Consider the following 26,748-nt stretch of genomic DNA (forward strand, 5'->3'; position numbering starts at 1 on the left):
GCAGACACTTGAGCTTCTTTATTTAAAGTAAGTAAATAAATTAATGAGAAAAATCTCGTTTCACAAAGTAGAAATCCCTGGGGTTTTCAGGCATCAATTAAACACTACAAAAAGTCAATATGACTCACTGAATTCTTGAAGCAAGTAAACCCTGGGAAATTCAACACCTATTGAACAGAGCCCTTAGCAACTAGCACTTGATACTGGAGAAACTGAAATTAGACATCAAAATTCATTGTAAGTGCCTAAATGAGGGTGAGTCATCTCCACTAATTTACTTGTTAACATTCATCTGTTTGGCCCAATCTGGAAACCTCAGACTGCACTATAAGCCTCTTTTTTTTTTTGGCAGGGGGTTTGGACTAGATAATCATAGAATCATGGAATGGTTAGAGTTGGAAAGGATCTTAAAGATCACCTAGATCATTTAGCTTTGCTAACCTGATCCCTGGCTGATCAGACGAGTTCTCTGTATTCCAGCCTACCGGTCCTTTCTTCCGCCCTTTGTAGGCTTCCTTTTTGTATTTGAGATTGTCCAGGAGCTCCTTGTTCACCCACGCACGCTTCCTGGTGATTTTGCCTGCCTTCCTCTTTGTTGGGATGCATCACTTCCGAGTTTGGAGGAGGTGATCCTTGAATATTAGACAGCTTGCTTAGGCCCCTCTCCCCTCCAGGGCTTTATCCCATGGTACTCTGCCAAGCAGATTCCTGAAGACGCCAAAGTCTGCTCTCAAGTCCAGGGCAGTGAGCTTGCTGTGTGCCCCCCTCGCTGCCCTAAGGATCTTGAGCTCCACCATCTCATGGTCACTGCAGCCAAGGCTGCCCTTCAGCTTCACGTTCCCCACCAGCCCCTCCTTCTTGGTGAGAACAAGGTCCAGCACAGCACCTCTCCTTGTTGGCTCCTCTATCACTTGGAGAAGGAAATTACCATCAACACATTCCAGGAACCTCCTGGATTGCTTATGCCCTGCTGTGTTGTCCCTCCATCAGGGTGGTTGAAGTCCCCCATGAGGACCAGGGCTTGTGAACGTGAGGCTGCTCCTATTTGTCTATGGAGGGCCTCATCTGCTTGGTCTTCCCGGTCAGGTGGCCTGTAGCAGACCCCCACTGTACCATCACCTGTCCATGCCCTCCCTTTAATTCTCACCCATAAGCTCTTGGTCGCTTCCTCATCCATCCCCAGGCAGAGCTCTATAGTACTTCAGTAGAACCTTCAGTCGGTTTTCACAAGTGTAGATAGCTATCAGGAAAGGTAATGTGCCTGGATATACCTATCCTCAATAAGTGTACCAGGAGAGCCTTCAGGATATTTTAGTAATTCATTAAGGAAAAAAATCCAAAACCCAAACAAAACAAGTTATCTCTGCAAACCCTCTGAGGACCTCTCCAGCATCCAGATCAGGTTAGAGCTGGTACAGGGTAGGGCTTAAAACTCCGCTCATTTTGCCTGTAATAATCAAATGTGAAGCTCTGTCGGGTAGAAGACTTCATATTAAAAAGATGAAACTAATTTCACTCCTGTATTTTTATTATAAAAATATAATATCACAGCAATATGCAGAAGAGAAGCTGCATAATTTCTAGCGGAAGATCATGAGACAGAGAAACCAACAGTACTGAAGCCTCAGAAATTCCCTTGCGAGGGCCGTCCCCCAGCTAATCAACATGCACATGCACCGAGCAGATAATAAAGGAAGATATATCTGGTTTTTGCTAATCAGTGCTAAAGCCACAGAAGGTTAGCATTATAAATAGTTCATTATGGCTGGGAAAGGCTTATTGCCAGCTCGTATGGTCCATGCCAGGGGCCACAGATGAACGAACGAAAACACAACTGCTAATCTGGTTAGTTCAGCTCCAGTCAAAACCATGCATGGTTAGCTGTGATAACAGAGTCCGGGATGCCAGTCTGGGACCCAAACGAGACAATGCAGAGGTAAAGTTTTGTTGTCACTGGATAAAAGGAAACCGTGGAGTTTGTATAGATGTAACTCTCTGCACAAGTCCCGCAGTAATGAAGAACTCCAAGAAGATGCTCCAAGCAGCTGCAGCTTTGAGGGCTGATGGAGAGAGTCAGAACAAATTCCAGAGGCATCTGCTCACCAAGAGCAAAACTTAGAGTGCCTTGTCTTCCCTGTGCCCTACACAAGGAATCATAGAACCACAGAATGGTTTGGGTTGGAAGGGATCTTAATGACCACCCAGTGCCACCCCCTGCCCTGGGCAGGGACGCCTCCCACCAGACCAGGTTGCTCCAAGCCCCATCCAGCCTGGCCTTGAACACCTCCAGGGATGGGGCAGCCACAGCTTCTCTGGGCAACCTGGGCCAGGGGCCACCCGCACAGTGAAATATTTCTTCCTCAGATCTAGATCTAATCTACATTTTCCCCTCTTCCAGTTTGAAGCCATTACCCCTCATCCTATCACTACATGCCCTCATAAAAAAGAAGCTCTTCCCATCTTAAAAAAAAACCTCAAACAAAACCAGGGCCCTTCCTTTTTTGTGCACGGCAGATTTTGCCAGCAGACACACTTGTTTTCGTAAATTCTTCCCATGTCATTGGGAGGAACCTGGGAACATGCAGAAACAAATGAGTTTCTCAGCCTACAAAATGGTGAGCCGTGTGAAAGTACAGCGGTACCTTGGACTCTGACAACTGTGAGGGCAAGAACCAGAAACCAGAGGCAGCTCCCACCAGTGACTCCGAAGCCAAGAGAAGCTCTTCGTCCCTCAGCCCCAGTGCCTTTGGAGCTAGTTTGGTCCACCCGATCACTTCCCTAAACCATATGCTCTTACGCTAAACCGGGTCAAACCCTGGCTTTTCTCAAATATATGGCAATGCCCTATGCTCAATGCAATGAGCAGCTGTGCCCACCACTTCCTGGCTATCCAAAAGGAAGGTCCAGGGAAGCCGGACAGGAGTTTCCAGTGGCTGGAAGAGGTGTGAGCCCATTGCCCAGCCACACTAGTCCAGGGACAGAGGCACCAGGCTGGGATGTGCTACTTCATGAGAGCAGCAGAGATTTGACTTGGCAGAGGAAGGGGTCCTGGGGCTCACCCACCAGAAAAAACGTGAAGTTCAGGACAAATGGGACCTTCAGCACAGCAGGAACCCACCTCTGAAGAGAAGGTGCAAATGCCACTCTGAGCAATTTAAACTCTCCACCTAATAAGAATTGCTGCTGAACAGCAGAGAAAACAGTGAAATCATAATTCCAGAAGCACTATCTTGATTTAGATGTATTCAAACTCTCAAAAAGCAAGCATGTTAGCCACCCAGAAGGACGTGAAGGACTTTTCCTGGCAAACACAAGGCGGCTGACAATCGTATCCCCCCCACTCACAGCAGAGAAGCACAGGCTGAACCGCAGAGCTCACAGCAAGGGCTGAGCAGATTACACTGTCGTTCTGCACACCTCCAAGGAGGAAGATTTGTTGCCAGCCATTTTCTAGGATTTAATCTGTTCCCTCCACTTCCCATGGTTGACTAGAAACCAATTAGTGCTGAACAAAGTGGTGAAAGCTATCTCAAGTTTCGCTTTGATGCCAAACCGCTGAATCCGAAGACTAAACTAACGTGGCTCCAGCTCCCTTGCCTTGCCTCACCTCACCTCAAAAGGGCAGGATGGAAGGGAATTATTAATTCCACCTCCTACCGTTTCCAGCACTTCAGGAGGTTATTCCCAGCAAGGGAGCACTCAGTTTTGAATCTGCTTCCAAAAAATCTTCAGCTGTCAAATTCCTCAGAAAGATGTGTTAAGAAGAAAAACTTCCCAGGAAAGCAAGTGAAAGCTTTTTAGTGAAGATAGAATATATTCATTTTTCAATAATAAAGCCTAAAACAGTGACAAAGCCACAAGGGTCAGAATAAAGCTAGTGTTTCTCCATTAAGGAGAGCAATGTCTCTTCTTTGATGTCTCTGAAGATGCATAGTTAGTCAGGCGTGCATCTTTCCAGGCTATTCTTCGCAATGAATTTTTCAAATCAGTCACTGAAATCACAGGCAGAAGCAACAACTAACCATTTGGATGTACAGTGATTTTAAAAGCAAAATGTCAAATCCACATGTATTAGTATTAATTCACATCACAGATCAAAAAAGAGGACTAACTGTAAAGCTGTCTCTGTAGGAACTCAAAGGAAAATGAGAGGCATTTCCAGCATAAGAGGACATTGATTTCCCCAGCACAGATTATTTCCCTTCCTTTACAGTATTTCCTAGCAGCAGCAGACAGATTCATGGGTTAACCCTTGGCGTACTCCTGCTCTTCTCTTCATCAGCAAACCAACCTTATGTCCAGACATATCTAACAACCTGAGAGGGTTGAAGATGTTATCCACAAGAGCAGGGTGAGGAGATCCGCATTAACACAACCTCTGCATCGCCGTTTGAAACATGGTGCCTTCAGAAATCCCTGCCCATAGACCACAAATCCCCCACAACCCCAGCACCTCCCGCTGACCGCTATTTCCCAGATACCTCCCCATACGCAGCACAGAGCCAGCTTTAGAAAGCCACCTGCATCAAGGCTGTCCCTTGCCAGGTGAGGAAGAAAATCATAGAATCATCTAGGTCAGAAGGGACCTTTCAGATCAAGTCCAACCATCAACCTAATGCTGCCAAGGCCACCACTAACCCATGTCCCTCAGCACAATACCAACATGTTTTTTAAATACCGCTAGGGATGGCGATTCCACCCCTTCCCTGGGCAGTCAGAGAAGTCAAGACATTCTTGGATATCCTCCTGCCTGGTGACACTACACTTGCAGTGGGGTGAGGGCAGTGGATCTGAGGTTCACAAGCCTGGTTTCATGGACATGGACAGAGCAAGTCAAGCCCTGGAGCTGTAAGCCAGCCATCAAAACACAGGCCGGCTGCTCCAGTCAGCTCTCATTTGTGGGAAAACTGGCTCCATGCAATCTGCAGCACTCAAGAAACAAGTCCTACCGCAACACAGAGCGCCACGGTTTCAGCTCATCCTTTTCCTCCTCCAGCCCATTTGCAATTTTACACTGAGACTGAAGATCTTGTGCAAAGTGGATTGTCATTTTTCCTTATTTGTACAGAACTGAGCAATGGGGTCCTCATCCACCATGGAGCTTCCTGAGCGGTAAAGACTTACAAGGAGCGAGCAGTAACGGTGCCGCCAAGCAGCCTTTTCGGTGGGGGAGAAAACAACTCACAGCCAGCACCGCAGCCTTCCCAGCACGGGCAGTGAGAAGAGCACCCTCTCTCTTTTCCCTTCCCCACTCTTCAAAACAGCCAAAGCTGATTATTGCATTACCAGGCATTTGAAGCCCCACACAAGAAAGCAAAGCCCAGACTGGTGGAGGCAGCTCTGCTCAGCTACTTCCAGCCCCAGCAGCAGAACTTAAGCTTTGGCCTCCATTTGCAGCTCCCCGCCTCTGGAAGGGATTCCACAAGCGTTTCTACAGCTATTAGAAGCCGCTGCCGGTGGAACAAACCGAGCCCATGACAGCAGGATTTGCTGCCTGCACAAGGCAAGTACAGCCAAAAATAACAGGAAAAAAAATCAGCACAACTGAGATGCTGCAGCAAGGAAGAACACAACAGAAATAGGTTAAAAATGAGCTTCTCATGCAGCATGGAAAAACCAAGTAATGAAATAAAGTCCGAGACAAACTGGTTGTGAAGACAGACATTTCACCATGTCATCTAGGTTACATAAGTAAATCTTGTGGCTGTGCTGGCGTTTGGAATTGTGTGAACATCAGGAGCCTTGCTGCAAGAGCAGCCGTGACACTGAGACACTTGAAGCACACACCATTATTTGCTTTAATTCATCAGCATCGCCAGGCTGGGCTATTGAATGTTTTTGGGCAATAGTCTCAAATGATTTGAGGCTGCCAGAGTACACTGAAAAACCTATCAATAACAAAGGGGCAGAAGTAATGTAGGATTTGGAAACATATTCACACACCAAGAACTAGATAACGTAAGGTATCAAGCACAAAATCGAAACTGCTGTGCCCCATGCAGCAAGTCATGGGCAAAGGAGAAGCAACAGGAGGAAGGAGAGATTTGTAGCATAGGATTTAGGATGCTCCACCACCCCTGTAACAGCCCCTTTGAGAGTTGTGCACCCCAAACAAAGCAGCGCAAGGCAGCTCCTGGGCGTCAGGTGGGTCTTTGCAGGTTTAAGGATGACATATGAGGGCTTTTGGCACCTTTAGTCTTTACATTAAGAAAGTCTGCATGTGAAAGAAGTGAAGACAGTACTTGTTCCATCATATGATTTTGAATGGCACACATGCCAAATGTGAAGACTGAGAGGATTAGTGGGATTAACAGATTGCTCTTCTCATCCCCACAAACCTGGGCAAGCATCTCCTGGTTTGGTGCTGAGCCTCCCAGAAACGGGACAACAGGCTCAGGGAGAGAGAAGGCATATCGTGCTGGCAGGACTCTTACCTGCACCCAAGGCAGGAGGCAAAGCCCGTGGAGGATGGGTGACCCGCAGCACCTCCAGGACACCTCTTCCCATGTCCTCAGCTGTTGCTCACAGCCTCCACCACACTGAGCTGTGCCGGTCTTGGAGTGCGTGCAGCCCACACATTCAGTATATCCAGGTGAAAAGCTGGCAAACATACAGAAATCCAAGACCTAGTCTGCATGCGTAAGTGATTTCAATAAGTAACGTAATGTAAGAAAGAAATGAAACAGGCTGCAATGTTTAATTTATTAACCTTGTTCCCACTGGGAACAGGTATGGAACCAATCACGGTTTGGTTCATTTTGTCTGTTCCTATCTGTTCACCAACACGCGGTGCAAAATTCCAGGTAGTGTGAAAAGGTGACACTAATTAGTTGGCAGCGCGATCCTACAATCTGTCCTGCTGCACAGCCTTCCCGCATGGCTCAGCTGGGGCCAAACCCCGCCAGCGACCCGGAGAAGTCATCCTCTGTCAGACAGTCCCAGCCCGAGGCTGGAAGTTTTACAGGAACGTTGTGCAGATGCAGCACGAGGGATTTCCACCAGCTACGCAGCCGCGGGGAAGCCTGCCCTGGTGAGTAGTACAGGAACTCGGGGGGAGGCTCTACTTAGGCTGGGCCTAGCAATAATTAAGTTGAGTATTCCTACAGATTTTTATTTTGTTAAAACGAAGACAATTTTAATGTCTATTAGCAGGATTTGCCCACACTCTGGCATGCTTTCAAGAGAGGGCACGACGGAAAGGATCTACACCTGAATTAGTTACTGCCAAACCAGCATCCAGTACCTTTCTCCCCCCCCCTCTATTTTTTGTTCAGAAGCCACAATGTAAATGTTTAATGAGAGTAATAACTTTCCTATAAAAATTCTTGCCATAGATGATTATTTGTTTAGACAGAACCTCTTACATCATCTTCTAAAGGCAAATATCAGCAAAACAACAGCTATTTGAAGCTGCTGATGCCATCTCCTATAATCTTCTGTCTTTGCTTTAAAAGAGCCATTTTCTCCCTACAATAATTAAATTCCTAGCATTACAGGTTAGCACAAATACTCTCGTAACACAGACACCTTTACAAGCAAGACTCCCTGGTAAGCTAGCATTATTAACGTGTCACCCTGCAGACATAGAAAAATCAATCTTTTTCAGAAATTGGCCAGCAAACACCACCAAACATCGCAAAGCTAAGTATGCTACAGAGCAAGGCCATCCCGGCACACGCAGCTTGTACCCAACCAGCTGGGAATTTAAGTTGTCTTTCAAATCCCAGTTTCCCTGCTTAGCTCTGCTAGTAACCAACCTCTTCCCAAGAACTTTTCTGTAGTACCCTCCTTCGTCACTCCAAAATACGTTAGCCACAAATAAAAGATGCTACAGGCAAGGTCAAGCGACGGGTCAGTTTGGAGTCGGAGCAGCCGCGCATCATTTTTTGCAGTACTTGACCTCTAAATCCCACTGTTGCACAACAAAATCACCTGTTCCAGACACGGTCTGAGCTCAGTAGAAAGAATACTCTGCACCTTCCAACTCCTCTGGGAGCATGGGTCAACTTTGACAATTCCCCTCGTTACTCACGAGGCCTCAGCAGTTAATTCCCCCTGTGACGCAGGCTGTAGAGGAGATGCAGCGAGGGGCCTGTGCCCGGCAGGGCTGCTCAGGGCTCGCTCTAACCAGCGCATCAGAAATCAAAAGATGCAGCACTTTGGAGGAACTCGTACAGTTGAGGGTTTTTTTTCCTGATTCTTAAGAGGGTAGAGATGTGCAAGTTACATCCATAGCTGTACAGCTTCCACTCGACTTGGGGAAATTCTTCTTCAGAAATAAGTGAAACCATTTAAGTGAGAGGCATCCGAGTGGTCGGGCAGCACAGAGCGCACTCTGGGGGATTTGTAGCTTTCTGACAGATGCTGCATTTGATAAAAACTTTCCAATCTGGTAAGTGATCTGTCATTATAACTGCTTCAAAGAAGAAAATAAAAAGCTGCTGAAGCATTAGCTATAACTTTACAATCAATAATGAGCAATGTTTGCTTGGGACTGGATCTAGGCCTCTGTTTTTCTTTTTATCTGAAAGTATTTGCCAGGCAGACGGATACCAAAAGATGGAAGGGAGAAGGGTTTACCAAGCGTGATTCTCTATTAATGCTTTTGGATTCTATTTAGGTAAAGCCATCTTGGCCAACACCAGAAACTATCTCCTCCAGCAATGCAGTTACTTTTCCTAAGAAGTTCCTGATATCCTAAAGAGACATATAAGTTATGCTCTGCTTACACCTAGGTTAGGATTTAAGGTTGAGCACCTGGCAGAGAGGGAGGTCTGTGCCGCGGCCCCCTCGCCGTGGCCAACAGGGCTGTCAGGGCTGGCCACTCGCCCGTGCCCTGCCAGCCCCAAGAGGAGACAGCCCCGCACCCGAGGGTCCCACCACCAGGCATGGCTGAAGCCCTGAGCTGGGGGGCTTTAGAGCTCCCGACACAGCTCATCCTGCTGTTAGTATTTTGGTTTCAGTTAGAATGGACCTTAAAGACCATCTAGTTCCAACCCCCTGCCCTGGGCAGGAACACCTCCCACTAAACCCAGAAGAACCCGCAAAATTAAAATCCCCATGCCAAAGTCAAGTGACTTGCTCACTCCTCCCGGTTAACACAGGGCCTCCCCGCCATACGGATCAGGTGGAGGAGCTTCAAACTCCTAGGCCTTCATTTGTTGAAGCTCAAGGAAAGATCTTTAGAGTTGTTTCTAATCCAGCTGTAATTATAACTTGACTTTTAACTCATACAATTGAACAAAACTATTGTAACATGCAAACAGGAGTTATGAAATCTAGGTTCTCCTATTTCTCGTCTAAATTCCCATTAATTCATGGATATTCAGAAGTTTAGGATATCACAGGAAGGCATTTGTAATGGATTTCTTTTAAGTGTGGGATCAAAACAAAAAAAACCCTTCGGTTACAAACCCCCTGTGCAAGATGGACAGATTCTGTAGTAAGAAAGCCCATCATCTCTTCCCAGCCTAAAATAAGAAGCAGCAGTAAGTGACTGACAGCAAACTAGAGTCAACAGAGAAAAAAAAGTCTTCATACATTAGGATTCAGTTTTTCCTTTGTTGACTACAGTTGGCTGTCAATCATTTACAGCTTTTCTTTATTTGAGGTAGGGAAAAAGGCTGCTGTCTCCTTCTTCCCAAGCAAGCTGTCTGTTTTCCTGCATGCACTTTCTACCCGAGGTATTTAAATGTTCTCATCTTGTACTTAACAGAAATATATAATAAACCTCCCAATTACCTTCCACCCTTTTAAATGTCAAGCCAATCAAAAGGTTGAAAGGGGAAAATTAAAGCCTATTTTCAGAAGAGCACACTTGCTAATGTATTGCTGACCTTCAAGAGAAGAGGAAGATAACACAACTTTCCTCAGTACGCACCCTGGCTTCCAGCCTACACGATGAGTTCACAAAGGTGGGGTCTGCTGCAAAAATGACTCTTAGAAGATTTAATCAGATTTAATCTAGGTATCTACCTAAAACTGCGGTATCTGATGGGTTCTGGTTTCAGTATTACCTCTGTGACTTTGATTAGCTGCAAGATAATTTTGACTGGGAGGAGCAAAGGGAGAAAAGAAGCCAGATTTGTTATCAGAAGAGCTGTTCAGGATGTCTGTAAAGACAGGGGCATTTGAAATTCATCTACATCCTGATTTTGTTAGAAACAAGGGCAATGTGGGGCTTGTCCACACCACTACGCAGCAAGAGGGGCACGGGGACGAAACCGGACTGTGCGGAACTGCCATGACAAAACTCTTCCCAGCAAGGCATGACTTCCATCTGGCTCCCTGTCTGGTAAGGCAAGGATCAGGCATTTCTACCAATACACTTTTTTAAGCCTTTTTACACATATTAGAACAAGAGAGTAAAAGTATGTACAGGAGAAAGCAAAATGCTCACTGGACGCATACCCAACCAAAGCCACAAAAAAGCAAGGGCCTGTTTGATGTGGGTATTATGGATCTCTTAATCCTTTGCAAGACGCCATCACTCAAAATACATGCATGCACATCTGGGCTATGAGAATCGGTGGCAATTTCTCCCTCAGGCTTGGCCTGGCCTCTCCTATGACCCCCCACCTCCATGCACCCACCCCCGGTTGGAGTAGGAGCAGCAGCATCCACACGGTGCCACCAGTGCCACCTCTAGCCCGCTTCCCCGTCAGATTCCCTGCTGTCCCGCAGCCCAGCTGTCTGAGCCAGACCAGCATCGGGGAGCTTGGCCGGGGAGGCTACGGCTCCTTAAGATCTGCATTCAAACTCTGCAAGCATTGAGATCAAGAACAATCCCTTTTCTGGAGAGGAAGAGCCACACAGAAAAAACATAGTGCCCCCTTAAAAGTCACATTTATTCATAGTTCACTTTGTGCACATGCCATTTTGTTCTACATACGGCTAATCTTGTGATTTCAAGAAGCCTCATGTAGGGATGGTTTTGCAGCAATGCACAGAATATGGCCTCAAGCATCTTCCCACGCACATGGCACACCGCTAGAAATCCCAGCCCAGCCCCTGCTAATCCCTCAGTACTCAGCCCATCACACAATGATGAGGTGAGCTATTTTTAATATCTTTGTGTGATGGTATTTCCATTCCACATTGCGGGACTAAGGGCAGAGGGCGGTAGGTGCCATCTGGGCTCCTAGTACCTCCTGACACATGACTTTCCTCCCCACATAGCAGGGAGCATTGCTAATGAACCCACTCACGAGGTCAGGAAAGGAGGGCTGCTGCAGCCTGAAGCACCATGTCCCCTGTCCTTGGGCCATACGGGTGCCAGCAGCCACAGGAACCGTTACACAGCCCCGTAAATTTACACAAACTTAAAGAGATTTTGTTTTCTTTGCTGCCTTGGCTCTTGAAATTTATTAACGCGGCACTAGATGTCCCCAAGAGTAGTGCCTGCCAAGTCCGTTCCCTCTCTCTAAAGCCACATTATAAATCATACGCCAGGAGAACATCCCGAATGCTGATGACTGGGGGTTACGGCAGTGATGAGGGCTGCCAGGAAGATAAATGGATTGTCCTCCCTGAGTCCCAGCAGAAGAGTCCAAACACGCCGCTGCCCTGCCAGGGCTGCCACTCTCACACTGTGGGATGTTTATAGGAGCAATCACCATCTCCGCACTGGTTGTTACCACAATTAACGAAGGGATGGGTCAGTGGTTCATAGTGCCAGGTCTAACAGTAGTAACAAGAAAGGCCTTCATCAAGACAGTTTCTTCCATTAGAGCACAAGAAAACTATGATTAGTTCTACATTCAGATAATAGAGAAAAACAATTTCTAGTTGCTATAAGTCTTCTGAGGCTGAAGCAGTTCTGCCAAGTTACTTATTCACCTGTTTGCTGCCTTTTGAGCATTTCTTAAATGGAGCTGTTGTTAGCAATTTAGCCTCTCAAGACACAATGCAGTTAATTAACCCCATCACGGGAGAAGAAGCATTTGTAAGACCAGGCTGGATGCAGAGGACTCATCCATCCTGCCCCATCAGTGCACCCCTGGGCAGCCTGCGCTGGGCCAGCAGGTCACTGGAGGCTCCTTCCAAGGGAGATAGCCGCCAGGCACCCAAACCAGCCAGGGACACCCAGCTGTGCTGCGTGATAGCCTGTGTGTTACCAAGAGCTCTCTGTCCACTCCGCATCGGTTAAGAAAGAATGGGAAGGCTCTTTACATAAGGATTATCCCAGTTTGATCCGTGATGTCTAATGAAACATCTGTGAAGAAATTGGATGAGTTTCTGTGAATAAAGCAAGAGTGAGGGAGCACATATCAGAAAGAGATGTATAATACCAGGAGAAGCCCATGTGGATATGAATTAGTCATGAATTAATTTAAACTGGAAGTGACAAGAAAAGCCCCAGGCCTCGCAGGAGGGGAGCTCTGTGTTCCCAAACACAGCATGGGGCCTGGGCATCCGACTGCTGGGAGACAGAGGTCGACAAGCTCGGATCCACAGCCCTGCAATGGGACACAGAAACGCTGGAGCAAGAAATGAAAGCTTATGTCACAAGTCTAGGGAAGGATGATCCAGCATCACCCCAATGACTTGCAAAATACAAATGCCAATTACAGAGTTAAACCCACTCACAGAAGGCATGGGATGGAGACAGAGACTTTTAAATGCTTGCTTTTTTCTTTCCCCCCCCAAAACCAATGCCGTTCGCACTGGAAAAATTCAGAAGAGCAAAACCACAAAGAAACACCTTCAAAGCAGAAGCAGTGGTGGCAGGCAGAGCACCCACAGCTTAGACACCTAGGCACAAGGGTCACTGGGTGCCCAAGCTCCTTCGCGGTCCCTGTGCTTTGCTGCTGTCGGAGGACCACGAGTGCCATCTGCAGCACAGCCCCCTGCTGCCACGCAGCATCCTCAGCGCCAACCCGGCTCCGAAACTCCGGGACACTGCCCACCCGCTCCCACCAGCCAGGTTTAGGTTGGAAGGGACCTTAAAGATCATCTCGTTCCAACCCCCCTGCACTGGGCAGGGACACCTCCCGCTAGACCAGGTCGCTCAAAGCCCCGTCCAACCTAGTGCAGGGTGAGTTTCACTATTAAAAAGCAGAGGAACAAAACTTAACAGCTTCAAACTGGAAGAGGGGAGATTTAGATTCAATACGAGGAAGAAGTTTTTCATTCTGAGGGTGGTGAGCCCCTGTCCCAGGTTGCCCAGAGAAGCTGTGGCTGCCCCATCCCTGGAGGTGCTCAAGAACAGGTTGCAGCTCTTCATCTGTAGATTGTTCCTCTTTCAGGCTTCATGCAGATCTGTGTCACCACAGTAACTGTCCCATGTTATCCCACCCAATTTTGAGATTTCTAACATTTAAAATTTGCTCCTGGGGTGGCATGCCCCAGGGCCAGCACAGCTGCGGGAACCCCCAGAGCAGCAGGGCAGCCCTCATGCTGAGGAGAGCTGGGCACCATCGGGCACCCCAGGCTGTGACCCGCTCCTGGAGCTGCAATGGGAGCACAAGAACGTTCCCTGAACCACACACACCCTCCTTGTCCCACTTGCTGCTGCATCAGGCGGAGGCCTGTGTAGGAATACAGCATTTCCAGAAGGCTCTCTTCACCCCCAGAAAGAAACAAGGTCCCAGCCTGGTCAGAGGACAGCACAGGAATGCAGATGGGAGATGAACCTTGACCAGAAGCAGGTTGGGGGGAAGTAGGAAGAGACACTTTCCTCTTCCCATCCTGCTTTCCTCGCTTTCCTCTGCGGCAACACAATAAGTATAAACTCGGCATTAGTAGATCTGGGGCATCTAGTAGTCCCCAGGGATCCATTCAGAGTTAATTTAACCATTAGTATAACCCCAGAAATCAGGAGTAATGGATGCTTTGCAAATCCACTTGGATTTCCTCCTCTGAGCAAGGAGATCTGATGCACTCCTTATACATCACATTTATGTCTCAGTAAAGTTGGGCCATGTGCTTTCAATAAACCACTTTGTAACACTTAGCCATTGAAAACCTAATTAGTTATCTCTGCTGAAGGCTTCAACTCAGTGTGTTTGCCAGGGCAAGAGCTGGGTAGATTCTGAGGAGCATCGCTGTCTGATGGAGGGCCAAGCAAAGCTCCATTAGTGTATTTGTCACGCTCATCCCTCCTGTCCAGGCTAAGCTGGTGGGTTGAATACAATCCATGCAAGAAGTTTTACAGAAGTGACAGGGTTTTTTAATCCCCATTGATTTGTTGTGAAACAGGAAGCATGAGAATAGCTTCCATGGAGAAGTGGATTATTTCCCAAAGTCTCTCCTGCCCTTCAGTTAAATCTTTTCCTGGAGAAAGAAATAAAAATAATAAAAAAGAAACCATTCAGCCTTTTTTCATAAAGGAGAAAAAATTTCAACCCATGCAACTTGGAAACAGTTTCTTCCTCAGATGCTTTTCTAAGGTGGAATTGTTAACTCATCACTTACGCCTGCCTGGGCAGGAGACAGAGAAGAGGAATGAATGGGTGCAAGCCCTGCCACCACACTGCTAGGGCAGGTGACACCATGCTTTTGCAAGGCCCAAGGGGGCTGGGCAGGGGACTGGGAGGAGGCACCTCACCCCAGCCTCGCCAGAGCCCTGCTCTGAGACCGTGGCCTTTCTGTCCTTCGTGCCTCGGTTTCCCCATCTGCCAGCCGGTCTCCTTTCCAAGAGCACGCTGGGCTCCATGGATGAACCATGCCACACAGGATGGTTCCCTTCTGTAGCCAAACGGTGCTTTTTCCTTCATAGCAAAAGAAATAATAAAATTCAAGTTTCAGCATGATATAGTGTGACAGCCTCCAGGAAAGTGATACTTTCCTGATGTTCCCTGCCAGGATGACCTCAAGGTGGTCCAGCGGCACTGGTCCCAGGTGAGACCACCCAGGGGAATGGTGTTCCCACAGCCAGACCCTTTCACGACGCAGCCCAAGCCCACCTCTCCGGCAGCTCAGGACAGACACTCCTGCCACCCCTCCAGGGTGACCCCAGCCAGCAGCGCTGGGGAAAACCTGTTCTGGCGACGACCAAACCCAAGGCCTGGCAGTTACATCCCAGGCTGGAGACCACAGGAATTTTTCAGCAGAAATAACACACTATTTCCAACTGATGGAGGTATTTTGCTAAGAGACACATGGCCTCCCACACACAAAACAGCAGCTTCCTACATTCTGTGCCACCACACACACACAGCTCCTTCCGTTCAGCAGGGATCGGACTGCGGGTGTTGAACACCCCCCAGCAGACCAGATTTTTAACTCTCGGATATTACCCAGGCCTTCACACCCGAAGGGTTCATTTGCTGACAAACCACCCAGGCTGAAAATAGATTTTTATAAGTAAGAATTCAAAACTCAAGTTATGGTATAGTCACTTGGTCAAAAAAGCCTGCCAGTTCTTCCCCGATGGAAGACGACTGGCTTTCCCGAGCACAGGTATTGCTGAGACATTCTTGCCAAGCTTCCTTAAACAAACTCAGCTCTGCAGCAGTATCTGCCCTTCCTTTGGTTAAATACAAACAATGACTCAGTGCAAGGTGGGGAAGGGGCATGCACACAGATGGCCCACTGCTTACAGAAGAGGCAGAGAAGTCACAACTTATATTTCTTATCAATAAAACCCTTCAAAAATTAGAACTATGCAGTAAAACACAAGAGAAGGTTGGGCTTTCCTAAAGCCCAATATCTTTTGATATTCAAGCCAATTTTACTTAAACTTCTCAGTTACCATTAAAAAAAATGAAAGAGAAAGCAGAGCTTATTTTAATGGCAAATCCTAAAATCTTTTCAAATCTCTCAAGCAATATTTATCTGTTTGGAAGAATATTGGTAATGATTATGCTAATAAAATCAATTTGTGACAATTACTTAACTTCTCCCATTCTTAGAACTAAAGTTTTATGTTGTATTTTCTTCTAAATCAAGTTAATTGATCCTCACATGAATTAGAATTATACCAGCTCGCAAAATCCACAGACTAATTGAATAGTTAACCAAGTGTTCAATAAACTTCACACCTTAGTATCATACCCGTTAAAACTGCTTAATTAGATTTCACTCCTTGCATAAATATCTGTAAATGCAGACCGCTTAGTTTCATTTTTCATTTAACTTCATTCTCTATGCACATTAACAAAATAACTAAGTGCTTATCAGATTTCTTTACATTTTTCACAATATAGGGCTGATTACACCAGCTGCAAGATTATAAAATACTTTTAAGTGCTTATCAATCAGCTCTACCACAGCCAAAGTCCGCATACACCAGACTCAGCTCAGCAAAGCACTTCAACACCTGCTCAGCCCCTGCTTACCTATCAGTATATAAGCAGGAGCTCTGCTCAATCACAGCTTTCCACACGTGCACTCCCAAGAACTGCCGTAGGTTTATTTCCTTGAGCCTTTCCAGGGCTCTGCCTGTGGCACTCTGTGTGTGCCTGTGTGTTCTCCACCCCCACACCTTGTCAACCTCTGCTGTATTTTATTCACCTTTAAAAATGTATCATATGATATTCTCCCTCCCCTGTTTTTGTTCATTTTTTCTTGAGCAGGAAGGCCGTGTTTGTGTCGTATTCGGGGCATGCCTGCTGGCCATCCACACCACCAGACCACTCCAGCAGTTTGCTATCTGCATCTACAGGGGGAACGTCCCTGCAGCCCCAGCAGATGCGTTCCCATCACACACTCCTCGAGAACAGGATAAGAAGTTTACCTCTACAAGCTATCCATCCCAACAGCAACACAGACTGTACCACCATTCGTTTTGAGTTTTGCCATTATATTTTGCCCTCACTACTTTTCTTCTGGACTCTCCAGAGCCGTGGTGGTGGCCAGGCAGCAGAGCGGGCTGAAGGACCAGCAGCGCTCAGCAGCCAGGCACAGGCTGAGAATTTCCCAGAGACACACACCCCAGCAGCACACCAGCACGCAATGCTGAGGAAGAAAGCGGCACAGCAGCAAACAAGGCTCCTCACCAGAATGAAACTTCCTCAGCCCTTCTGGAAGTTTCCCCAGGACATACAAGCAAGACCGGCCGACCTAACAGCTACAAGGCCTGCATCACCACCATGCCGCGACCCACACTCTCCCCTCAGCCCCCCACGGCTGCTGCACAGGAAGGCTGGGCAAAAGTTATAGCATGGGACAGAAGGAGCATCACTCTGGGGGGGTGTGGTGGGGAGACAGCCCCTCCTGCCACTGGGGAGGGCTCAGCTGATGCCCCAAAGGCTTTGTGACTGTCCCAGTTAAAGGCCATCCTCTGCACGGTCCACAGTGACCCACAGCCGCCTGCTCACCAATCCTCACCTTAACAATGCTCCATAGCTTGGGAGCAGTGATACACAGCATTCAACACAGAGCTCAGCACTTCCCTCCTCCTCAGCACCCTCCATACCGGGGTCTACCCCTCCGTACCTGTTCTCCCCTCGCACCAGCGCGGCGGCTTCATTCCCAGCACAGCACACTCCATCCCCTCCGGCCACCTCCCCAGCATCCAGCCGATCGATCCAATCCAGCATATGGCCTTTGCCGGCAGCTCTCACTCCATCTCACACCAAAACCCTTTCGAAAGCACTTTCCAAGGCCCAGCAGAGTCAGCAAGGAGCCATCTCCTTCCCCACACACTCAGGAGAACACCCCCAGGTCTGCTCAGCAAGTGTTCCCACCAGCACCCCCACTAAAAGACTCCTCCCCCCGGCTGATGAGGCAGATGGCAATTAGCAGTGATAACAAGCACTCAGAGCCCCACCTGTGCCCAGGCTGGGGTGGAAGCACAGGAACTGGCTCTGGTCTGAGGCTCCTCTCCACTAATCACTTTGTCAGGTGTTTCTTGTTACTTTTAACATGCTTATCATTAATTACCACCCCCCCTCTTTCATTTTTGACATTCATCCATAGCGTAACCGGTGTGGCAGCCTCAAAGCCATGATCTCTTTAGGGAGTCTATAAGAAATTCACTTCCACCATAACATCTTATAGACGTTGCTCACATTAGGTATAAAAATTTTATGGAACGCACTAAAGTTGGTGTACACAGCGGCAGCTTTTCAAACACAAACATCTTGTATCCTTTAAAGACATTTCTTTCTAAAGACCAAGCAGCGTTTGGTCACACTGAGAACTACGTGCCAAGAAATTATACATTTTAATTAATTTAAAAAAAAATAGTCAAGCATAGCTCTAAAACACTTTTTGAAACTAGATGTATATTGATTTTTTTAGCCTACACAAAAATTCATTGTGCAAACAACGTGCCTGTGGTATAATTAATATTGTATCTTTCAAGGATATTGAAATAACTGCTTCAGAAGGAAGAATTTAGTAAAAGAGAACAAGTGAGCTTCACTTACACACTGGAAGCTGCATGCCATGGTGATGCCCAGCAAGAATACCTGCGATTTCAGTCATGCCCCTGGGTGGGGGCAATTTTTAACACAGCCTGGGGTTCGTTAATTCAGCCTGGAGCAGCTGCTGCTCCCTCCTCATTTCTCCAGAGGGCACTCAGGTGTGGGGAACCTGGGCGTCTGCTGCTGCTCCGCCCAGGAACGGGCCTCAAAGCCGAGTGATGCAAAAAAGGGAGTCTACAGGGAATAAATTGCAGCACTCCCAGTAATTGTGTGGATCTTCTCGTGCAAAAGTATTTTAGTGCCTCTAGTTCACGTGTAGCTTAATTCTCTGAATCCGTATTTGAAACTTTTATCTTCTTATTTTCTCATTGCTCCTTATTTTCTTTCAAGATGGATTTTGCAGAGATGCTCAGTCTTGGTCATTACAAAATCTTGCATGTGAGACCCATCAGAGCTTTGCAGCAATGTGAGGAAAGCTGAATGTGATTTTTTAGGACAATGTATCACCCTGAATAAGGGTATCATATGGACACATCCTCTGATGCAGCCCAGGCACCACTGTGAACTCTCGGAGCCCGATGAAGGTGTTTACCTGGAGTCTGTGCAGCACCTAAGAGCAACCAAGGTCTTGTTCGGGCACTACAGCTGCCTCGCACCTCTGCTCATGGATTACGCTACCTCTGGTCAATCCATATTTCTTTTCTATCTGCATTTCACTGGGCAGTGAGTTTCTTTCCACTAAATTGCAGTTTCACGCTAACATTCCTAAAATGCCAGCAGTTCCTCCTGCCCTCTGAAACCGTCATCAGCTTCAGTGGAGGGAACTGTCAGGCCTCGCTATGTAAATCAGCACTGCAGATCACCTTTTCCTGATGCCCGAGTCTCCCTCCTCAAATCGCTAATATTTCCAAAAGAAAAAATAATGGGAAGTTAAGTGTGCGGGTAGTTTCCACTCCCAGCTGGAGACAGCAAAACAATTAGCGCTGGAAGCTTTACTCTCCCAGGGAGAAGTATCCTCGGCTCCTTTTACGCTGCAAATAAGTAGATTTATACACGACAGCATGTGTTAATGACAGCAACAGTAACTAAAATGAGCCTGGTAACACCTGACCAAAGCCTGCAAGCACTCAAGAGACCAACCATGTCATTGAGAAAGACAATCAAAGCCAACTAGTACATTCAGTTACTAATTTTATGAGCTTGAGTCAAAGCCCACTAAGTTGATGTCTTTTTTGCCATGATTCGCAGTGATGCCCACTGAGGGTGGAGTGAAAACAGGCATTAATGAATTATTTTAGTGTCTTTTTGTGAGCAGCTCAGCCACACGTCCCCCCTGAGCGTCACGAGCCAAGGGGACCATGCTCCCGCCCCCCCACAGCACAGGGTCCCACCAGCCTCGCACCAGGGAGCCACCACTGGGGAGGCAGAGAGCTGCCGTCGGGCGCATTAAATACCAGCACAGAGCAGTCTGCCCTTCTCCATCATTTCGGGAATACTCTGCTTTTTTTGTGAACCCAAAACAAACCCAAGAGTAATGAACAGAACATCCTTCGCCATCAAATATGCTAGCGTTGATTACCGGTTGTGTTCTCTATTAAGAAGGATTAATCGATACAGTCAATCGCGAGTTGTATGTGTGCTGCCAACAGACCTTTGGAAGATGAAAGACATCTGGACAAAAGATAAAAATTGTGAAATGAAAGAAATAGGGTATTTCTTTTTTTTCTACCTGTCTTCCTGTCTTCCCTGCACAGGAAACTCACTCACCTAATTAGTTATTTGGTAACTAAACTCAGCTGGTATAAACCACTTATCTCCTGCAACTCCTTTCCAGCAAACACAGCAAGATGAGGGTGGTGATACCAAGTGGCGTAGTGGGGTTTGGATATGGGACAATATGTAAAGAATCTTTGAGATTACATTGGACGTATTTCTTTCCCTAAGTGCTTTTATAGAAATTGTTGAATGTTCTGGCTGAGTTTAAAAGAAAAGGAAATAACTGAGGGGAACAACTGTCAGTGAAAAAATTCAACTCATACTGTTAAAACTTTGCAAGGAAAACCAAATCTCACAACGAAAACGTTGACAACTTTAACACAAAGCTGTGTCACTTGCCTTAGCTGCAACTTCTTACAGTTTTACGAAAGTAAGGGTAATGGGTTATCTTCCCAGCCTTTATACTTCATAACAGCCTTTCTTCTATTTCTTTGTCTTCTTTCTCTCCAGGGTCAAGCCATAAGAAGTCACTACATGTACTATGATAAATAACATGAACATGTATGGGTGGAGAAGACAAACAGTACGGCACCTGGCCATACGCAGTACCACCAAGATGAAACATCTGAAGATTATGAGTAGTCTTCCAGGGCAGGTCCCCTGTGAGCTCAATGGCTACACCGTCACCAGGGACGGGGAGGTCCCCCCAAAGCTGCCTGGGCAGCTGCCGGACAGATGTCCTCCAGCAGCGCCACCAGCCACCCCACCAGCCCAACTCCTCTGAATCCAGCAGACTTGCATTGGGAATGGGTTTCCTCCACATCCTACGGAAACCTGCACCAACATCTACCCCTGCATCCACATCCCGTCATCACCAGAGGTGCTCAAGAGCAGGGAAGCAGGAGCAGGACTTTGCCGAGACACTGCTGCTGCGCTGGTGGAGGGTCGTTACCTGGGTCAAGAGCTCTTTACAATGCTGTAGGCTCGGGTTAATTACCACTTCAGCAAGCCAGCGGAGGCAAAGGTCTTAAAGACGGTGTGATTAATCATTAAAACACATCCAACCTTGAAACGTGCTTGCAGCTTTCCCCAGGTCTCCTGTGTGGAAGGCGGGCAGCAGGAGCTGGAGTGCTGCTGAGCAGCGCTGAGAAGGGAGATCTCCATCTTGGACTAACGAAGCTGGGGGCCAGGCCCTGCTGGGAGACACCCCGTTTGCATCTTGGACTTGCAAAGCTCCTTCAGAGGAATCTCCTCCTTGTGCTTAGGGAACGGCGCTGTGAGCACAGAGAGTACGAACCCCCCCAAGAGCGTGTGCTCACGGCCTTTCCCGGGGACTGCTCTTCTCCCACATACCCGCTGTCATCACCATTGACCAAAGCTGTCCTCCCCTCATCCTCATCCCTCCTGCTCTTACCAATGTTCTCTCAGAGAGACAGCGGTACCTGCTCAGCACTCCAAACAGATCGCTGCAAAACCCCCGGGAGTGAACCTGTCGCAACAGCATCAGCATCAGGGACAACGTGAGGGACAGCGTGAGGGACAGCACGCTGCAGACAGCTCCAGGTTCCTTTCCAGTCTTTCGTAGCCACCAGTAAGACTTTGTTCAAATTTCCCTTGCTAAAAATGCCCAAAATCAGACACAAAAGCAAGGGAATTTACATCTTTGTTTAAGACTTTTTGTTCCATTTCTGTAGCTGTCTCAATACGGCAACACAAAAATTAAGCGAACAGTTTATTAATCAAACAGCAGCAGATGCAACAGAAAGGCCGCGGGAGTACTCGGGTGGCAGGTGGGGACTTTGGAAGCTGTCACAGGGGATGCTGCCTCCCCTCAGGCACACTCCATCTCCTGCAGAGGCGCTGAGCTTCCCGGGCTCCCTCCTGGCAATACAAAGATGCTGTAAAACTCGTTTACAATCCTAATTTGCTACCACATTGGCGTCCTAAATACCTTGCCCTCGACATAGGAAAACTGCATGTTTTCTGCATTTGTAAAGTATTTCCTAGAGACACACTAATGGCTGAAGAGAAAAAAAAACTTGAGAAAGCCAGAAAGCCTGCCTTCTCTCCATTAAAAGCTCCAGAAACTTCACACACACCGCTTGGATGTATAATGCAAGGAAAGACTTTGAGACTCATCACAGACTTTGCTCAGGGAATAAACACCACAAGAAGTGGTGAAACCTATCCTCAGCTGAAATCCCCGGAGCTGCAGAGGGAAAAACCTCATCCAGGACAGAGGGCGCCAGAGATGCTGGGGGGGCTGGAGCCCCTCTGCTGTGAGGACAGGCTGAAAGTGCTGGGGGGGTTCAGCCTGGAAAAGAGAAGGCTCCGCGGAGACCTTCCAGCCCCTTCCAGTCCCTAAAGGGGCTCCAAGAAAGCTGGGAAGGGACTCTGGATCAGGGAGGGGAGCCATGGGACGAGGGGGAACTGTTTTACACTGGAAGAGGGGAGATTTACATGAGATCTCAGGAAGAAATTCTTTGCTGTGAGGGTGGTGAGCTCCTGGCCCAGGTTGCCCAGAGAAGCTGTGGATGCCCCAACTTCAAGGCCAGGTTGGACGGGGCTGGGAGCAACCTGGTCTGGTGGGAGGTGTCCCTGCCCAGGGCAGGGGGGTGGAACAGGATGGTCTTTACGGTCCCTTCCAACCCAAACCATTCTATGATATCCTGCAATAAGCAGAGCAGGGGTGTGAAGAGCACTGACCTGGCCTACAAAGGATTCAACAAGCCATAAGTCTTCTATGTGAGAGATACGGAAACCCAGACTCAAGTATTGCTGGGGGGGATTGGAAAGAAGGTGCAACAGCAGACTGCCTCCTGCATGACTGCAAACTTTTATTTGGAAAAGGGTCCTCAATTATCACATAACTAGAATGTAAGCATTTCAGAAAAACAGTTAATAGTGTTATATTGAGGAAGGAAGTCCCACATGAAGAACACTAGAGCCTTTGGTTGTGCTTTGATGGATGCATTTTCATGTGGCTAATCTCCCAGGTCTTTAAACACAGGTTTTTCTGACCCTCTGACCCTCAGCCGTCTGTAACAGCCCCAAGGCTCAGTGTGCTCTGCTCCTCCTTCTGCTTCTACACTTACAGCCCTAACTACAGCAGAACAGACTAGTCCTGAGAAGGCACGTAACGTTGTAAAATCCAGGCTTCCAAAAAAGCAACACAAAAGGGGCAATAAATCACGACACCGATTTGTTAAAAGTCTGATTAACACTTCAGCGCATTGGGTGGATTATTTTTGGAGAAAGCTTCCAACAGTCAAGACCTGCAACCACTTAAAACTTTTTATTGGCAAAACCAATCGACCTGCCAACATTAAGCACAAGGTATTTAACAGCATTAACCACCCCATTATCCATTTCCTCACTTATCATGTTCTCTCGTATATAGAGTTTTATTGTGCTTTTGCTTCCAGCTCCATTAAATGCTGGTGAAATCACTGTCTTTTAGAAGATCGAAAATACCAGGCTGCTAAGGACAGAGGCAAAGGAACCCAGATTATATTTAACTCACTTACAAATTTGTCATTTAAGCTGCTAAAGCCATTAATTTGAAGGCATGATATGCCCATCATTTTAATTTTGGGTTCATTTAAGCTACATGTACATAAAAGAAGTAATTCCCAGCCTTTCCTTCATGTTATCACACAGATGCATTGCAGAACCAGTGCTAAAAGGATATGAGAGCAGGCACCCCTTAACTTTGCTGTAATTTAACAGAGCGGTAATTAAACTCAATCTCATGGCATTAACTTGCTCTATGTGACGCAAAATAAATTCTGAAAATAGCATTTCTTTTTAACGAAGTAATTGTAAAAGCTTGAAGCGGCTTTAGCAGTCGAACAGCCGTGCCTTTGCACTGACCCCCAGGAGCAGCATCACCCTTCTGCTGCCTGGTCCCAGCGCCAGGGAGCCACCCACCGATCTCCCCGACACTTGCTGTAGGGTCCCCAGGGCAAACACCGTCCCACCGCCAGCGCTGGGAGCCGGGCTGCTGCTACTCTTCTCCGGAGCTCCCGAATGGCTACAGCTCCCGGGCCACAACTCCTCCATGCGTCAGTGCCTGCAACGGGCTGCTTCTGCAGAGCCCTCGGGGTCAGGGAAGGTGCCTTAAAGGTGGAGCTGGATTATTTACATCTCGGTTACAGGCACGCGAACACCTGAGGGGAGAAAACCACCAGCCGAAAACGGAAAGAATTACTTGCAGAGCACCTTGGTCTCGCCCCAGGGGAACCAGGAGTCCTTCCCCACTCGCCCTCGTGCCAAAGCACTGATTTCAGCCAACACCAGAATTTTGGGTTATATTTTACAGCTTGCAGGTCTCGACCACTGAGAAGGCTTGCAAGAAGAGCTGGCTGTCTCCATCCCTGGTCGCAGAAACAAGTAAAGTGAGGTGCTTTGTGTGCAGCCTGGCTTCAGGGCAGCTGCGGGTGGCCAGTGGTCAGCCCTGCTGCAGACAGACAGAGCCTTTTCCTCCCTCTTGGCACCCAGCGTGAAGAAAAAACCCTCCGCTCGTGCCCCTGCTACTTCTGAAAAGCACACCTTTGAAGTGATCCTTGGCGTAAGCAATGCCAACCATAAAACCCTAGCTGCAATTCTACAGAGATCCTGCAAAATTCTAGGAAAAAATTTGATGGTTGTTGTTACAACTTGAAGCATTTCTTACTGTCACATGCCGCCAATACCAGACGCACACTCAGCTCCGATAGATGTTGGAGGCTGCAAACATCAATCACCACTTACAGCAAGGTGCCAGTAGCTTTTATTGAAATGAATCCTTTGATCACATTAAAACTTTTCTCCCTATGTGGATCATTTTTTAATTAAATTTAAAATAAGGTAATTGCCCACTTCAGTTGTTAAGATTCTCTGGGGGATGCTTGCAATACTAACGACGATTCCCTAACATGGGGATTGCCAGATGCAGCGTTCCGGATTGATCCACAATGGGGCACATTAAAAATCAAAATCCAAGGAGAGATTAGTACTCCTCTTCCAATTTAACATCTTAAAATGACTATTTAGGAACTTATAAAGGCCTAATGAGACATGTGTGTTACAGCTGGTGAAATAAAAGCTAAGGCGAATTGTTAGACGGGAGGAGGAGAAAGCAGTCTGGCAGAAGGACGTGGCCCATAGCCCCAGCCCAGAGGCAGACCAGGTACGAGAACACCAGTTCCTTGAGGATCACCAGTCCCTTGGATCAACAGTCCCACCAAAACCTGTCTAGCCGTTAGGAGCAGCTGGTATCATTTGGAGGCCTCCAGCTCCGCCTCCCGTCCCTCTGCTCCAGGTCGCTCTCTCAAAGATACACACCATAAGCAGCTCAACTATTTATTTCCTTGCTACACGCAATCCATCTGCAGCACTATCAGTGATAAAGAATATCCAAAAAAATTGAATGAAGACTACCAAGACTGAGAGTGACTACCTAAAAATCAACATCTTATATCTTTGGTGCATATCCTTCTTTCATATTAATATGACTGTGACACTAGCAGAGGAACAATGCGGTTCAATAGCCCTATCACTGGCTACAGGATTTTTGGTGGCAAAGAACACAAATATAATTTTTTTGCTCTATTTCCAAACACATAACATTTATGGACAGAGCACTTCAAACGACATGGAATACACAGGCTGACTTCACGTCACCACGAACAACCCCTGTGCTCCCCTGCTATCACCCCACTGAAGCTGATAGCGAATAACTGAGTCATCTTGGTATGGATTACAGTGGAACAATGCATACATTTCAGATATCACGTTCTGCTTGGTATTCATGTAAACCTTCTCCAATATTAACCTGCTTTGTTTTGAAGGGCTGCCCAGCAGCTTGCTGAGGCACACTCACACCCATGGTCCAACATCAAAATGCATGTGCTCACTTTTCCTTGTTTTCCACATGTGACAAACCATCACTCACACGCAGAACAGTATCTGAAAAACAAGTGCTGGGCTCCTAAACAGGAGAGGTTATTTGGGTCCCTGACACCTTCTCTGCTCCCCCTGTTAAACCATAGCAGTTTCCATCTCTAATGGAGCGGTTTATGCAGATAGCATCGAGCTGTAAGTAAAGAACCTATAAGATATTTAGGGAAGCAATTCTTCCTGCTCCTAATCCTGCCAACACCAATTTCAGATAAAAACCATAAAACTCAGCAGCTTCTATTGGAATGGATTTAGCTTTTATGCCAGCATGTAGGGGGAAAGAAACCCAAAGCCTGAGAGCACTACGCTTGCAAGGGGACACATGCTTTGTTGTGACTCATGGGGTTTTCAGAGAAAGGAAAATCATCCCCTCCAAATTTCTTCAGTTGGGCTTTATGTTACAGCACCAGGCTACTAGCTGCGTACAGAGCAGAAAAGAAACGAGCGGTGCCTCTGCCAGGGGACAATTAAGCAGGGGAGTCATCACCCTGATTTAGAGCAATGCAGCTAATAAACCTCGGAATGGCACCACGTCTGAACCTCTTCCCACAAAAAAAGGATGGGAAGTCAAAGGAGGGTATTCCTCAAATCTCTAAAATCCTGGAGAGCAGCAGAGAATGTAATGGTATCAGACACCCACGCTGGCTGGTAGATGGGAACAAAGACGCGGAAGAAGCAGTACACAGTGCAAGGCACTAGAAAGCACCAGAAAGAAAGGAATTTTACAAGTACTTAACCTGCTGGGGTGGTTACATGTCAAAACAAATTAAACTTTTTTTTT

General features: G+C 47.3%; 1 long non-coding RNA gene across 2 annotated transcripts in view; it reads right to left on the reverse strand.

Moving 5' to 3' along the window:
* Window positions 1-17,598, reverse strand: part of LOC141742117 (uncharacterized) — a 67,970-nt gene extending 50,372 nt beyond the window's left edge. For both annotated transcript variants that reach the window (XR_012586596.1, XR_012586595.1), the window contains exon 1: window positions 17,380-17,598. This is a non-coding gene — a long non-coding RNA (uncharacterized LOC141742117). The remainder of the gene's footprint in view (window positions 1-17,379) is intronic.
* Between the last annotated feature and the right edge of the window lie 9,150 nt (window positions 17,599-26,748).

Source organism: Larus michahellis, chromosome 4, assembly GCF_964199755.1.
Source record: "Larus michahellis chromosome 4, bLarMic1.1, whole genome shotgun sequence".
NCBI classification, from domain to species: Eukaryota; Metazoa; Chordata; class Aves; order Charadriiformes; family Laridae; genus Larus; species Larus michahellis.